We start from the raw sequence: 14,259 nt of genomic DNA on the forward strand, positions 1-14,259 counted from the left end.
GCAAGCGAATAACTATATAACCCAAGCTAAAATGTAACAATAAATGATCTTTCCACCATAATCCCACAAAAGCATTTTAACACAAGAACAATAAACAGTGCTAATCATTAGAAATGCAGGGGCAGGCTGTCGATCATGCCCCCCCCACCCCAGAGTGTCACACTACCCCCACCTGAGGTGTCAGCCCGTCTCCAGCAACCTCAGAGTCCATAGCAAAGTCCAAAAGTCCAGGTGGGCATCGATGCTGCCGCCTGTTTGTGTGATGCAAGAGGCAGGGCACCCGGAGTGTCACTTCCTCTCTTCAGCCTCGCTGGGTTAGTGGTGGCCGGAGTGTCACTTCCTCTCTTCTGCCTCGCTGGGTTAGTGGTGGCCGGAGTGTCACTTCCTCTCTTCAGCCTCGCTGGGTTAGTGGTGGCCGGAGTGTCACTTCCTCTCTTCAGCCTCGCTGGGTTAGTGGTGGTCAAGGGCTGACCTGGTGCCAGCCGGTCCTAGTCCACCGCTCAGACAACCACATCGGAGATAAGATCACACACCTCTCCAGACCCCTTCCAATGGCTTCCCAGCCCGGCGGATAGTCCCTTCTTCTGGGAGGGCCAGTAGAGCCATACTGGGGCTCCCACCCTGTACTGCTGCATTGGCACCCTTGACTGGGGGCCAGGCCCCTTCTGGAATGTGCAATCGTCGCAGCAGTGCACGAACAGCTCCACGTCCCACCTGTACCCAGGCCAGTAGAAACATTCACGCAGCCTGCCCAACATCTTTGCAGTTCCAAAATGGCCGGCCCCCACCAGCCCGTGCACAACTACAGCACCATGCGAGAGATGTCTGTCACTGTCGGACAACTGTCATCGCCGGAACAGCAACCCGGCATGGACCTCCAGCGTTCGTCACTGTGAGTATAGGGCTTTGGTCTCTGGGTCCAGGGCGGAGACCTCTGCCCACTCCAGCTGTTGTCCCACACTCAGCCATTCCCATGTCCGGACCAGCACAGGATCGCTCACCGGTTCGCTGCGCAGCTGCTCGTGGTCCATAGTGGGGAGGTCGATGCCGGCTGTCACCATCGCTTGCCCGTGGTTCAGCGGTGTTGCGTTGGGCCGCTGCCGGGTGTGCTGCACTGCCACGGGCCGCTGTGAAACCGGTGGGGGTTGCTGCTCCCGCTGGGACCGCTTCCTGGAGCTGCCCTGCCGGAGAGCCATGGCTTCAGCACCGGGGTAGTGTTGAACTCCACCCGGCAGGACAGCAGTTCCAGGCCGATGATACAGGACTCTCAGATATCGGCAAGACACACCTGGTGCTGAACCATGTTTTCCCCCACTGCGATGCACAGCCTCCTCTTCCCTCCCATCGCCGCACAGTCACCGGTGACTGTAGCCAATTGGACCACCATCGTTGTCCACCCAGGCGGGGATGGCTGGTCCATGTTGTGGAGAAACACCAGGACGGATGATGGCGATGGTTGACCCCATGTCTACCAACGCCCGGCATCTGATGCCCTCCACCATACAGTCCACATATAAGCCTTGGGGGTGACAACAGAGGGTTTCTGCTGGAGACTTGGGCAGCACTGCACGTTTGGTGTTTCCCGACGGCTGCTCTGAGCTGTAGCGCGGTGCCGGTGCGGGGCAGTCCCGGGCCAAATGACCTGCCTCACCGCACTGGTAGCAGAGATCATTAAGGGGTTGGCGTGGCGCTGCCCAGTCCTGTCTCACAGCTCCTCCTCGTCAGTTTTCTTCTCCACCTCAGTGACACAAGCCCGAATCTGTGGCGTGCGGGGCGATGCTGGAACGCCTCTCCGACTTGACCAGCATCTCATCCAGTGACAATGATGGTGTCTGCGCCTTTACTAAGGTGTGGAGGACAAGCACTTCCTGGGCCGCAGGATGGAACTCAGGGTAGCCACACCGAGCACAATGGCGGAGATCTGCAGCCAATGCCCCCAGACTTTCTCCCATGCGGCTCCTCTGCTGCACAGTTCTTCCCTCATTGCTTCTGCCAACGACCTCTGCTTGAAACGTCGCCTCAGCGCCACTACGTGGGCCCTGCAGTCATGCTGCTCTGCCGGCGTTATGTCAAGGAGGGCCCGCAGGGCATCTCCCTCAAGAGCCAGGGCAAGGTGCACCGTTGTCTCGGTGGGGCTGCACACGTTGTGCAAGATGAGGCTCCAGGCCGCTGTTACCGTTGTATCAGCGGAGCTTCAGGGTGGATCATGAGGTGCAAATCGTGGAGGCCCTTTGACCTTCCTCTTGCTCCGGCACCATCTGCCATCCTCCCCTGGGAGGGTGCTCATCCTCCCATGGCTACAGAGCCTTGGGTACTCCAGTGTGGGTGCGGGTCGCTATGGAGGCGAGTGATGCGAGTGGGGATCCTGGGTACACTCACTCTGTCGGGCTCCCTGGGAAGGCACAGTGCTTGGCTCCCAGGTCCCAGGTCCTCCCTCTGAGCCTCATCTTCATGAGGCCTGCCCATGGGCGCTGCTCAGTCACTCGTCTCATTGCCCGGGTCTTAAGACAGTCTAACCAACATCGTAGCTCTTCAATCTCATCGTCCATCTCGCATCTCACTCCTGACACCAATGTGGTGAGCAATTGGTCCATAATTACAGACGAGGAAGCTCTTTAACTCAACAATAGCTCTTATTGTGATAAACACAAAACAGACCAGGCACCATGACCCGGATGTGAACCCAATCAGTCTCACACAGACGGGGGAGGTGACCATCACACACCTGGTTACAGTTAGGGTGACCCACAAATACACAAGCAAATAACTGTATAACTCAAGCTAAAATGTAACGATAAATGAACTGCAGCTTCCTACCATAATCCCACAAAAGCATTTTAACACAAGAACAAAAAACAGTGCTGGTCATTAGAAATGTGGGGGTGGGCTGTTAACCCTGCCCCCTCCCCCAGAGCATCACAATATATATGTCACCATATCTTGCCCTGAGATTCACTTTCTTGTGGGCATTCACATTTAATACAAAGAAGCACAACAGAACCAATTAAAAACTGCACACAACCAAAACAGCCAACATTTAAAAGACAACAAACTGCAAATACAACAGAGAAAAAATAAGAATAAAAATAATAAATAAATAAGCAATAAATATTGAAAACATGGGTTGTTGAGCCCTTTAGAATGAGTCCACAGGTTATGGAATAGGGATGAGTGAAGTTATTCCCTCTGGTTCAAGAGCCTGATGTTTGAGGGGTGATAATTGTTCCGGAACCTGGTAGTGTCAGACTTGAGGCTCCTGTACTTTCTTCCTGATGGCAGCAGCGAGGGGAGAGCATGGACTGAATGCTGGGAATCCTTGATGATGGATGCTGCTTTGCTGTGTCAATGCTCCTTGTAAATGTACCACAACCAAAAAGATTAAGTAATTACAAGGCAATTCAATGATTGACACAAATTGCTGGAAAACAATACTTTCTGAAGAGATGGACTCAAACACAAACTGTTACTTAAAACTTACATTTTACACCATCCACACATAGAAATTTTGAACATTGACAGTTCTGCTATCAATGTAACTATAGTTTTAAAAATGAAGATTTTAAAACTTACCAACAGGCTCAAGGACAGTTTCTGTCCTGCTGTCATAAGACTCGTAAATCGACCTCTTGTACAATAAAGTATTGATTGCTCTACCCGTCATAAAGCTTGCATCTTTTTGTCCACCTACACAGCTCTTTTTTTCTGTAACTTTAATACTCATGCCTGCATTCTGCCATTGCCTTTCCCCTTATTCTACCTCAATGTATTTACGTTTGGACATTATCTGTGTGTTTGGCATTGCAAAACAAATTTTTTCACTACCGCTTGGTACAAGCAATAATAATACTCTCATTACCAATTACCAAATTTAGGGATAATACATACCAGAACCAATAAGTGGACCAGTGAAAGTTTAGACTGTGATCTTTTTTTCCACTATAACAAACAGCCTGGTTGAGCCAATATTGCCTTCTCTTTGAAATGTTATATATTTTCTCAGTTTACCATTAAACTAACCTTATGAATGTTCTCAAAACAGACTTTTTACTGAGTTACTACACCCCAAAGATTACCCGCAGATGATTCTCTTCGACAATTCCATATATTGTCACTTTTCCTCAATGTGCAGTTTATTTTTTATTTTTATTACCCATCGCTAGTGAAAGAGATATTGACTTTAGGCATGGGGAAGGAAGCTTCATGATGAACTTAGGATGGAGGAATGTTTATTGACCTTTTTTTAAAATAATTTTGGAAAGGGTTCTTTGCAGTTAACACATTGAAAAAGGAACCCTCACTTTATATTAGTAGATGAAGCAAAAGCGGTGACACGATGTACACTGGCAATGTCAGAACCCAATGTGAAGGGAGGACAGTCTCCAGTTTAGAGACAGTGACCGGAGCTCGTTCAGAACATCAGTGACTTGGCCGAGCAACACTATGAGAAGTAACATCCTCAAAACCAGGACCCCGCGATGAGCATTGTTTGAGCATCCACTTAAATAATACAAGTAACATGGAATTCCTGAGCCCATCTAAATAAACTTAACAAGCATAAATAGAACTCACCAGGAGAGCACGTTACAAAGATCAAGTCACTCAAGGGAAACACAAGGAGCTCTAAATAATTAAAGAATTATGTTAAGCAACAATTAACTAATTCAGGTACTCTGAAAACCTCAGAGCCCAATGCTCTGCAGAACCCCACACGACAGGTGGCCTTCAAGTTTATCTAATTTGTTTATCTGACTTTCAAATGTTGTGGCAGTTCTCTCTTATGCTACTTAAAAAGCTGGAAATGGATCTCCATATCATATTCAAAGTGCCACTGTTGGACACTTGCTTACAAAAGAGCTTCATCGAATTTCTCTCAGCTCTCTTCATTTGGACATGTAGCTGGGCGCTCCTCAACTATCCTTAAAGGAATAGTTACACAGCACCAAACAGCTCTCTTCCAGCTATTGGAGACTAACCACTCTGCATTGCTCCAGTCATTTCTTAGTGCAGGAAACATGTTCATGTGATATAAGACAATGGTAGATCATGACACATGTAGGAGGCTATCTTCTGATCAAAGGCCAAAGAGGTCCATCATTGTCATTGCCAGGTATTTCTGATAAGAATTTGGCCAAGGAATATCTGTAATGTGATGGGTGTGGTTTATTAGCGATGAGACTTTGGGGAACAGTACAAAGGCAATACTAAACCTGAGCCAGATCTCCTGATGTGGGATGATGAGTGAGACAGTGACCTCCTTAATGCAGCAGTGAGCATAGATATAGCATAGGTCAGCAGAAGTGGCTGGAATGATCATCAGCCTGGCATGGTGACTTCGAGCATGACCTTTACTTTGACAGAGAGAACAAAGCAAGCATATGCATCAGTTGTACTTGAAATTTAATGAGGTTACTCCCATGACTGAGGACTTGTGGAAACAAAGTCTATGTTCAGATCAATCATTAAACATATAAAGGAACAGGCCATTGGCCCACAATGTGTCAACCTTGATGCTAATTTTACTAAAAGACTTCCATTACCATTCATATCTTTCCATTCCATTCATCAAGTCAAGTCACTTTTTATTGTCATTTTGACCATAAACTGCTGGTACAGTACACAGTAAAAATGAAACAATGTTCCTCCAGGACCCTGGTGCTACATGAAACAACACAAAACTACATTAGACTAGCAAACATGAGGAAATCTGCAGATGCTGGAAATTCAAGCAACACACACAAAATGCTGGGGGAACTTTGTCTAGTCCTGACGAAGGATCTCGGCCCAAAACATTGACAGTGCTTTTTCCTATAGATGTTGCCTGGCCTGCTGCGTTCCACCAGCATTTTGTGTGTGTTGCTACACTAGACTATGTGAGATAACTCAAGGCTACACTAGGCTACATAAAAACAACACAAAATTACACTAGACTATAGACCTACACAGGACTACATAAAGTGCACAAAACAGTGCAGGGCAGTACAATAATTAATAAATAATAAACAAGACAATAGGCACAGTACAGGACAAATTTTAATATAATAATAAATAATGTAGATGTCAGTCTAGACTCTGGGTATTGAGGAGTCTGATGACTTGGGGGAAGAAACTGTTGCACAGTCTGGTCGTGAGAGCCCGAATGCTTCAGTACCTTTTGCCAGATGGCAGGAGGGAGAAGAGTTTGTATGAGGGGTGTGTGGGGTCCTTCATAATGCTGTTAGCTCCACCAACCCCTGGTGAGAATTCTTGATCCTCTGAGAATCGTGTATAAGGCCTAGCTTGTAGATGTCCCTACACCCAAGCAGATCACTGAATTCAAAAGTCTGACGTATGTACAGTATATATGTTCATTCTTACAAATGGGAATACATTCCATTGTATATGTAATGAATGGATCTATTTCTTTTAGAGCATTGACAGCCCCCTCCCTTAGCACTATGTATTAATCTGTTGTCTATCCACGTGCATTGTTCTCTCTCCCTCACTGAATGTGAATGCACCAGTTAAAGCTATCTCCCGTGTGTGTGCTTTTATTTAATTGACATGCAGTTGTGCACAGATGCAACAAATTGGCAACAAATACAAACCTCAATGTCAGAAAACATCATGAATTACACCAGAAGTTACTGCACGATTACAGGACAAAACAGCATCAGCAGGCTGTCACAGACACTAACAAAGGTGAGTGCAGCATAGTAACAGTTAAAGACACACTGAATCTGAAGTGAAAATAACATGGTGTTGACAAATTTGACAGTGCTAATGAAGGCTGAGAGTCATATATCAAGAGGATTGAACTGTATTGTAATGCGAACGACGTGGAGAAACAATCATAAGCCCCTGCACTTCTTAGCTTAATGGGTACAAAGACATCCAATCTCTTATGCAACACTGTAACCCCTGAAAAGCTAGCAAGCAAGATGTTCAATGAAATTGTTACAAATTTACAAAATCACTTGAGCCCTAAGCCACTGACAATAGTTGAGGGATTTAGATTTTACAAAAGGAGGCAGTTAAAAGATAAAAGCATTTCTGAATGCATCGCAGAACTGTGCAAACGTTCCCAGTACTGTGAATTTAGAGATTGACTTTCTGATACATTAAAGGATAGGCTTGTATGTGGCATGCATAGTCAAAGCACTGAAACGAGGCTACTGGCAGAAAGACACCTAACCTTAGAACGGGCATTGACCATTGTAAAATCATGAGAGGCTGCAGCAAAGAATTCAACAGAACTACAGAAAAGGAGGTTCAAATGTGAAATGTACAAAATGCCCCTGAATGGTGCAAAAGGCCAAAGATGTTATCGATGTGGCAAACAATTCCATGATGCAAATGCCTGTCCGTTCAAAGAAAAAATCTGCAGAAAGTGTCACGGACAAGGACACACAGAGACGGTGTGTAAGGCAAACAAAAAGCATAACCGAATGAAAAGTCTCAAACACAAAACAAACCAAATGCATCAAGTTACCAACGTAAAACAGAATCAGACAACATAGTTTGACAAAGGTGATCTGTCAAGCCTAGAACTGCACAGTATAACTGAAGCAAATCACAAAAACATCTGGACCACAATAGAAATGCCTGTTGTAAAACTGAAAATGGAGCTGGATACCAGGTCGGCTTTGTCCATAATTCCAGAGATTGACAACAGTTTTCTCAGATGCCACTAGAGAAGACATCAGTGATGCTTAAGACTTATACAGGTGAAAAAGTGTCTCGCAAAGGCAGACTGTAAGTAAATGTGACGTATGGAGGCCAAACTCAGCTGTCTGAGCTTTGTGTATTGAAAAATGGAAGGCCAGCACATTTTAGACGTGAGTGGTTGAGAAAACTCCAAGAAGACTGGCACTCAATCAAAGCTCTCAGTGTGGCATCAACAGCAACTGCAGCTCAAATAGTAGCACTAACCAGAGACTGGCACAAGTACTTAATGAAAATGAGAAGGTGACTGAGAAGAGGATTGGTAAACTCAAAGGCATGAAGGCCAGAATTGAACTGGATGAAACAGCAACACCTAGATTCAAGAAAGCATGTCCAGTGCCTTACGCACTACGTCCTAAAGTTGATGCTGAACTGCAGAGCTTGGAGGTGCCTGGAATTCTCTTGAAGGTTAAGTGGAGCAATTGGACCGTACTTATTGTCCCAGTGATCAAGAAATGGAAGGTCAGAGCCACTCACATATGTGGGAATTTCAAGGTGAGCATCAACCTGGTGCTGCGTACCTGCCATAAATAGAAAACACTTTAGCATCTTTGGCAGGCAGGGAGAGGTTTTCAAAGATTGACTTGTCACAAGCTTATCTGCAAATGGAGATTGAGGAGAAGCAGGAAGTTCCTCACAATGGACTGTTCCAGTGTAATCGTCTCGTCTTTGGCATCATATCATCTCCAGCAATTTGGTAAAAAGCAATGGAGCAAGTGCTCCAAGATATCCCAGGAACATAATGTTACCTTGACAACATCATCATGACTGGCAAAAATGATGAAGAACACCTCCTGAACCATAGTAAAATGCTTACCAAGCTGAGAGAGTATGGTCTGTGTGCAAAGAGAGAGAAATGTGAGTTTTTCAAGGATGAAATCTCGTATTGTGGACATGTCATTGGCAAGCATGGCTTACATAAGTCCCAAGAGAAGACTGAAGCAGTGCTACAGCCACCCAAACTGGAAAATGTGTCACAACTCGGGTCATACTTGGGCCTTGTAAACTACTACCACTGGTTTCTCCCAAACACTGCTACAGTCCAGCACCCATTGAATGTAGTGTTGCAGACAGGAGCAAAGTGGGATTGGTCAGAAAGATGTGAAAAAGCATCCATGGAAACAAAGAGACTAATAACATCATAATGCTCACCCATTATGACCCATCCCTACCTATCAGTCTGGTGTGTGATGTGTCCCCTTATGACATTGGAGCTGTTTTGTTAATGAAAGATCAATCTGAATGTCTGATTGCATTTGCTTCAAGATCATTGATGAGCACAAAGTGCAACTACACACAGATTGACAGAGAGGCCCTCAGACTAGTAAGGGGAATAAAGAAGTTTCACCACTATGGACAAAAGTTTACATTAGTGACGGATTGCGTCCAATATCAATCCCAGGAAGGTGTTTTCTAGTAATGACTCCTACCTGGTTACAACACTGAGCACTATTCCTAGGAGCCCACTGACTCTCATGACATAGAGTTCAAGAGTACCAAACAACACATCTTCCACTATTGGCAACTGGAGAAGGAATGTCTTCATACTGTGACCCAGCAGAAGTGTTCTGCACCACATTGCTGGACCAGTTGCCGGTAAGAAATTCTGAAATACAAAGGGAAACAAGCAATGACCCAACGTTGGCAAAAGTCTATAAAATCACCACACAGGGATGGCCTGCTCATGGTAACCCTATGTTTCCAGAGTTCTCAGTGAGACAAGAACAACTGTTGGTATGTCAACGAATGCTGATGTGTGGATCTCATGTTTTGGTTCCCTCTTAACTGCACACCAGCGTGTTACAAAATCATCTGCATGAAGGACAGCTGGTTAGAGTCAAGACGAAGAGTCTCACCTGGAGCTATGTGTGGTGGCCGGCAACAGATAAACAGATTGAATATTTGGTAAAAGCTGTTCAGGAAGCCAAAAAGTTCAATGGGAGTGGCCGTCTTCACCATGGCAAAGAGTACATATTGACTTTGCTGGCCCATTCATGGACTCCGTGTTTCCAATTGCTGTGGATACGCATTCAAAGAGGCTGGAGGTTATACCAATCAAGTCAACCACCTCAGCAAAAACTGTCTCCACCCTGAGGACTATCTTCACCAGAAATGGCTTATCCAAACAAATTGTAAGTGATACAATACATTGAATTGAATTGAATTGAATTGAATTGAATGATCTTTATTGTCATTCTACATAGGTGGAATGAAACTCTGTTTAGCTTCCTCTCAGGCAATTAAATAAAGTGGTAAATAAAAACAAGACAGTAATAAAAAAACAGTATTAAATAAATAAGTAGCAGAAAATATCTTGCAGCAGCACCAGAATATCACAGTACTGCACAAAATGCCGTTAGTGCAAGTATTTGAGTCCTTGTGTGTGCTCACAGTTTCAGTCATTGTTCTGTGGGAGTGGTGTGATGGAGACCACAGCTCTGGGGTAGAAGCTGTTCCTCAGCCTATTTGTTCTGGCTTTTAGTGTCCTGAACCTTTTGCTGGACGGCAGCGGATCAAACAGGGAGTGGCCAGGGTGTGTGGTGTCTCTGGTTATGCTGATTGCTTTCCTCCTGAGTCTGCTGGAATAGATTGTGTCCAGTCCTGGGAGCTCCATCCTGACAATTCGCTGGGCCGCCTTCACCACGTGATGCAGATCTTGTCGCTCAGTGGCTGTGCAGCTAGCACACCACACTATGGCGCTGTAGGTCAAGATGGTTTCAATTGTGCTTCTGTAGAAGTTCAGCAACAGCTTTTGTGGGAGTTTGGCCTGGTTCAGCTTTCTGAGAAAGAAGAGTCTTTGTTGTGCCTTTTTTACAAACAGCGAAGTGCTGGTGGTCCATGTCAGCTGTTTTGACAACATAACTCCAAGGAACTTCAGGTTTTCCACACTTTCCACTACCTCTCCATGTATATGGAGGGGGGTATGTACTCTGTCCTTTAATCTCCTGAAGTCTATGATCATCTCTTTTGTTTTAGAAGTGTTAAGGACCAGGTCGTTGTCCTTACACCACCGTCAGATGATCCACCTCGAGCCTGTGGGCTGTTTCATCCTCGTCCGAGATCAGACCAACCACTGTGGTATCGTCCACAAATTTAATTATGGAGTTGGAGGTGTAGATGAGAGTGCAGTCATGTGTAAAGAGTGTGTAGAGCAAAGGGCTCAGCACACAGCCCTGCGGGGTGCCTGTTTTTAAGATGAGGGTGGCGGAGGTGTGCTTACTAATTCTGACTTGCTGTGGTCGGTCTGTGAGAAAGTCCATGACCCATGAGCACAGGGAGGAAGCAAGGCCAAGAGTGTTCAGTTTGCTGACCAGTTTATGGGGGATGACTGTGTTAAATGCAGAACTGAAGTCCACAAATAACATCCTCACATAAGTGTTCGGTTCCTCTAAGTGAGTCAGAGCAATATGGAGGGCTGTTGTGATTGCATCCTCTGTGGAGCGGTTTGCCCGGTAGGCAAACTGGTTTTTGTCCAGATCAGGTGCGATTATAGCCTTAAGGTATGAGAGCACAAGTCTCTCAAAGCACGTCATGTCTATGGGTGTCAGTGCTACAGGGCGATGGTCATTCAGGCACTTCACAACTGATTTTTTGGGCACTGGGATGTGCCCAAAAGACCACATGTATTGTGGTGCAGTGACCACAATACATGTCAGAAGAATTCCAACTGTTCATGAAGAAAAATGACAACAGGCATTGCACATTAACTCCTCACCACCCAGCAATGAATGATTAACGGAAAGGTTTATCCAAACCTTCAAGAAGTCCAATAAAGCAATGGACAAGGAGGACATTTCTCTACAGCACAAGGTGGACAACTTCCTTTTTGTGTATTGGAACTCTGTACATGTGATGTCAAATCATACACCTGCGATGCAGTTCATGAGCAGGAATCTGAGATCTTGTATAGACCTCCTGACACCAGATCTACAGGAGAAGTGCAGAATAAACAGTTCAGCCAGTTGCCAGGTGAAGCAGGAAGAAGCATTAGGGTTGGACAGGAAGTCTTAGCACATGATTACTGGTCGGATAGCTACAAGAACTGGATGACACAGTGGATGATGGAGATCAGACATGGAGATGTCATGTGGACCAGACACTGGATGCTCAACTGAAGCACACACCTGAGTCAACTGCATGCAACAAGAAGGACACAGTACACTCACCAGACCTACCTCTCAGTGATGTTGTTACTGACAACAACGTGACACTGGAAACCAAGAACATTGTCACAGACAAGACATCTGCAAAACCTGATGCCACTCCACAGGTCCAGAGGCTCGAAGAGAATGTTATCATTGACATGACACCTGCCAAACCTGATGCCACTCCACAGGTCCAGAGGCTCGAAGAGAATGTTATCATTGACATGACACCTGCCAAACCTGATGCCACTCCACAGGTCCAGAGGCTCGAAGAGAATGTTATCATTGACATGACACCTGCCAAACCTGATGCCACTCCACAGGTCCAGAGGCTCGAAGAGAATGTTATCATTGACATGACACCTGCCAAACCTGATGCCACTCCACAGGTCCAGAGGCTCGAAGAGAATGTTATCATTGACATGACACCTGCCAAACCTGATGCCACTCCACAGGTCCAGAGGCACTAACCAGAAAGAAACAGAGCAACACCCAAAAGTCTGAACCTTTGGAACTATGAAATTAGTTATGGACTGTTTTTGTAAAAGCATATTTATTTGGAGCAAGACCATAAGGCAAAAGAGCAGAATTGGCCATTTGGCGCATTGAGTCTGCTCCACCATTCAATCATGGCTGATCCTTTTTTCCCCTCCACAGGCCCCTTCCTTGGCCTTCTCCCCATAAACTTTGATGCCGTGTCCAATCAAGAACCTATCAAGCTCTGCCTTAAATACACCCAACGACCTGGCCTCCATAGCTGCCTGTGGTATCAAATTCTACAAATTCACCATTCTCTGGCTAAAGATATTTCCCTGCATCACTGATTAAATGGATGCCCCTCTATCCTGAAGCTGTGCCCTCTTGTCCTTGGAGTATGGGTTTATGAAAGGGAAATTGAATGGTTTCTACATATGCAGTGTTACGTTGCTTTACTCTAAAGGAGGAGGATCTATTTCTTTTCGAGCAATGATGCTCCCCACTCCCCACACTTAGCACTATATATTGATCTGTGCATGTGCTGGTGTCTAAGCATGCACATTGTTTTTTCTCTCTCTCTCTCACTCCAAAGTGAACGGATCTGTAAAAGCCATCTCCTGCATGTGTGCTTTTATTTAATTGATTTTGCTTATGGACAGACACAACAGTGTACATTTACTGAATATTCTCTCTTCGTCTTTAATAATTACTCTTTATCAGTCTTTTGTGCTTTAGACACTATTCATTATAATATTTTGTTGTTCAAAGTTCAAAACTTGAAGTGTATTGTCAAAGTATGTATTTGTCACCATATACTACCTTAAGATTCATTTTCTTGCAGACATTTACAGTAAAACAGCAAAATACAGTAAAACATTGAAATCCTACAAAGACTGGCAATGTGTAAAAAGAAGACAAATTGCACAAATAAAAAAATAAAAAAGTAAAAATATAAAACTGAGAACATAATTGTAGAATCTTTGAAAATGAGTCCAGGTTATGGAATCTGTTCAGACTGGAGGTGAGTAAAGGTACCCCCACTGGTTCAGGAGCCTGATGGTTGAAGGGTAATAACTACTCCTGAACCTGGTTGTGTGGGACTTAAGACTCCTGTTCCACCTCTCTGGTGGCAGCAGCAAAAAGAAAGCACGGCCTGGATGGGTGGATGCTGCTTTCTTGTGGCTGCGCTCCTTGTTTTATAACGTGATGGAAAGAAAGAAGAAGAATTCCTAGAGAGACACAATATATCCAAAAGACTTTTTTTAAAGATCAAAAGGCAATGTGTACATAGAGTTCCATTTTATCTAAGACACTATAAATAATTCAAAGAAACTCTGGTGGATGCCCAAACTAAAACTCCAATTCAGAACAATAAATGTCAGAGACTCATCGGAGACACAAGGGTCTGTGATTGCTGGAATCTGGAGCAAAGCACAATGTGATAGAGGAACTCAACAGCATTTGTGGAGGGAAATGGACAGTTAAAGGTTCAGGTCAAAGCCCTTCATTATGGCTTATTGATCTGCTCTGTCTATCTGTGGTTAATATATGAGGAGCATTTGATGGCTCTGGGCCTGTAGTCACTGGAGTTTAGATGAATAAGGGAGGATCTCATTGAAACCTACTGAATATTGAAAGGCTTAGACAGGATTGATGTGAAGAGGATACTTTGAGGATACTTCCTATAGTGGAGTAGTCTTTGGACCAGAGGGCACTGCCTCAGAGTAGAAGTATGTCCATTTAGAACAGAAATAAGGAGGAATTTCTTTAGCTAGAGGGTCATGTATCTGTGGAATTCACTGCCACAGATGGCTGTTGAGGCCAAGTCATTATACTTAAAGTAGAAGTTGATGGGTGCTTGATTAGTTAAAGTGTCAAAGGTTATGGGGAGAAGGTGGGAGAATGCGGTTGAGAGGCATCATAAATCAGTCACGAT

At 44.9% G+C, this 14,259-nt stretch overlaps 1 protein-coding gene across 1 annotated transcript in view; it reads left to right on the plus strand.

Annotated features, from left to right (window-relative positions):
* astn1 (astrotactin 1) overlaps window positions 1-14,259 on the plus strand; it is a 2,716,024-nt gene that overhangs the window by 986,917 nt on the left and 1,714,848 nt on the right. The window lies entirely within an intron of this gene.

This window comes from Hemitrygon akajei, chromosome 12, assembly GCF_048418815.1.
Source record: "Hemitrygon akajei chromosome 12, sHemAka1.3, whole genome shotgun sequence".
NCBI classification, from domain to species: Eukaryota; Metazoa; Chordata; class Chondrichthyes; order Myliobatiformes; family Dasyatidae; genus Hemitrygon; species Hemitrygon akajei.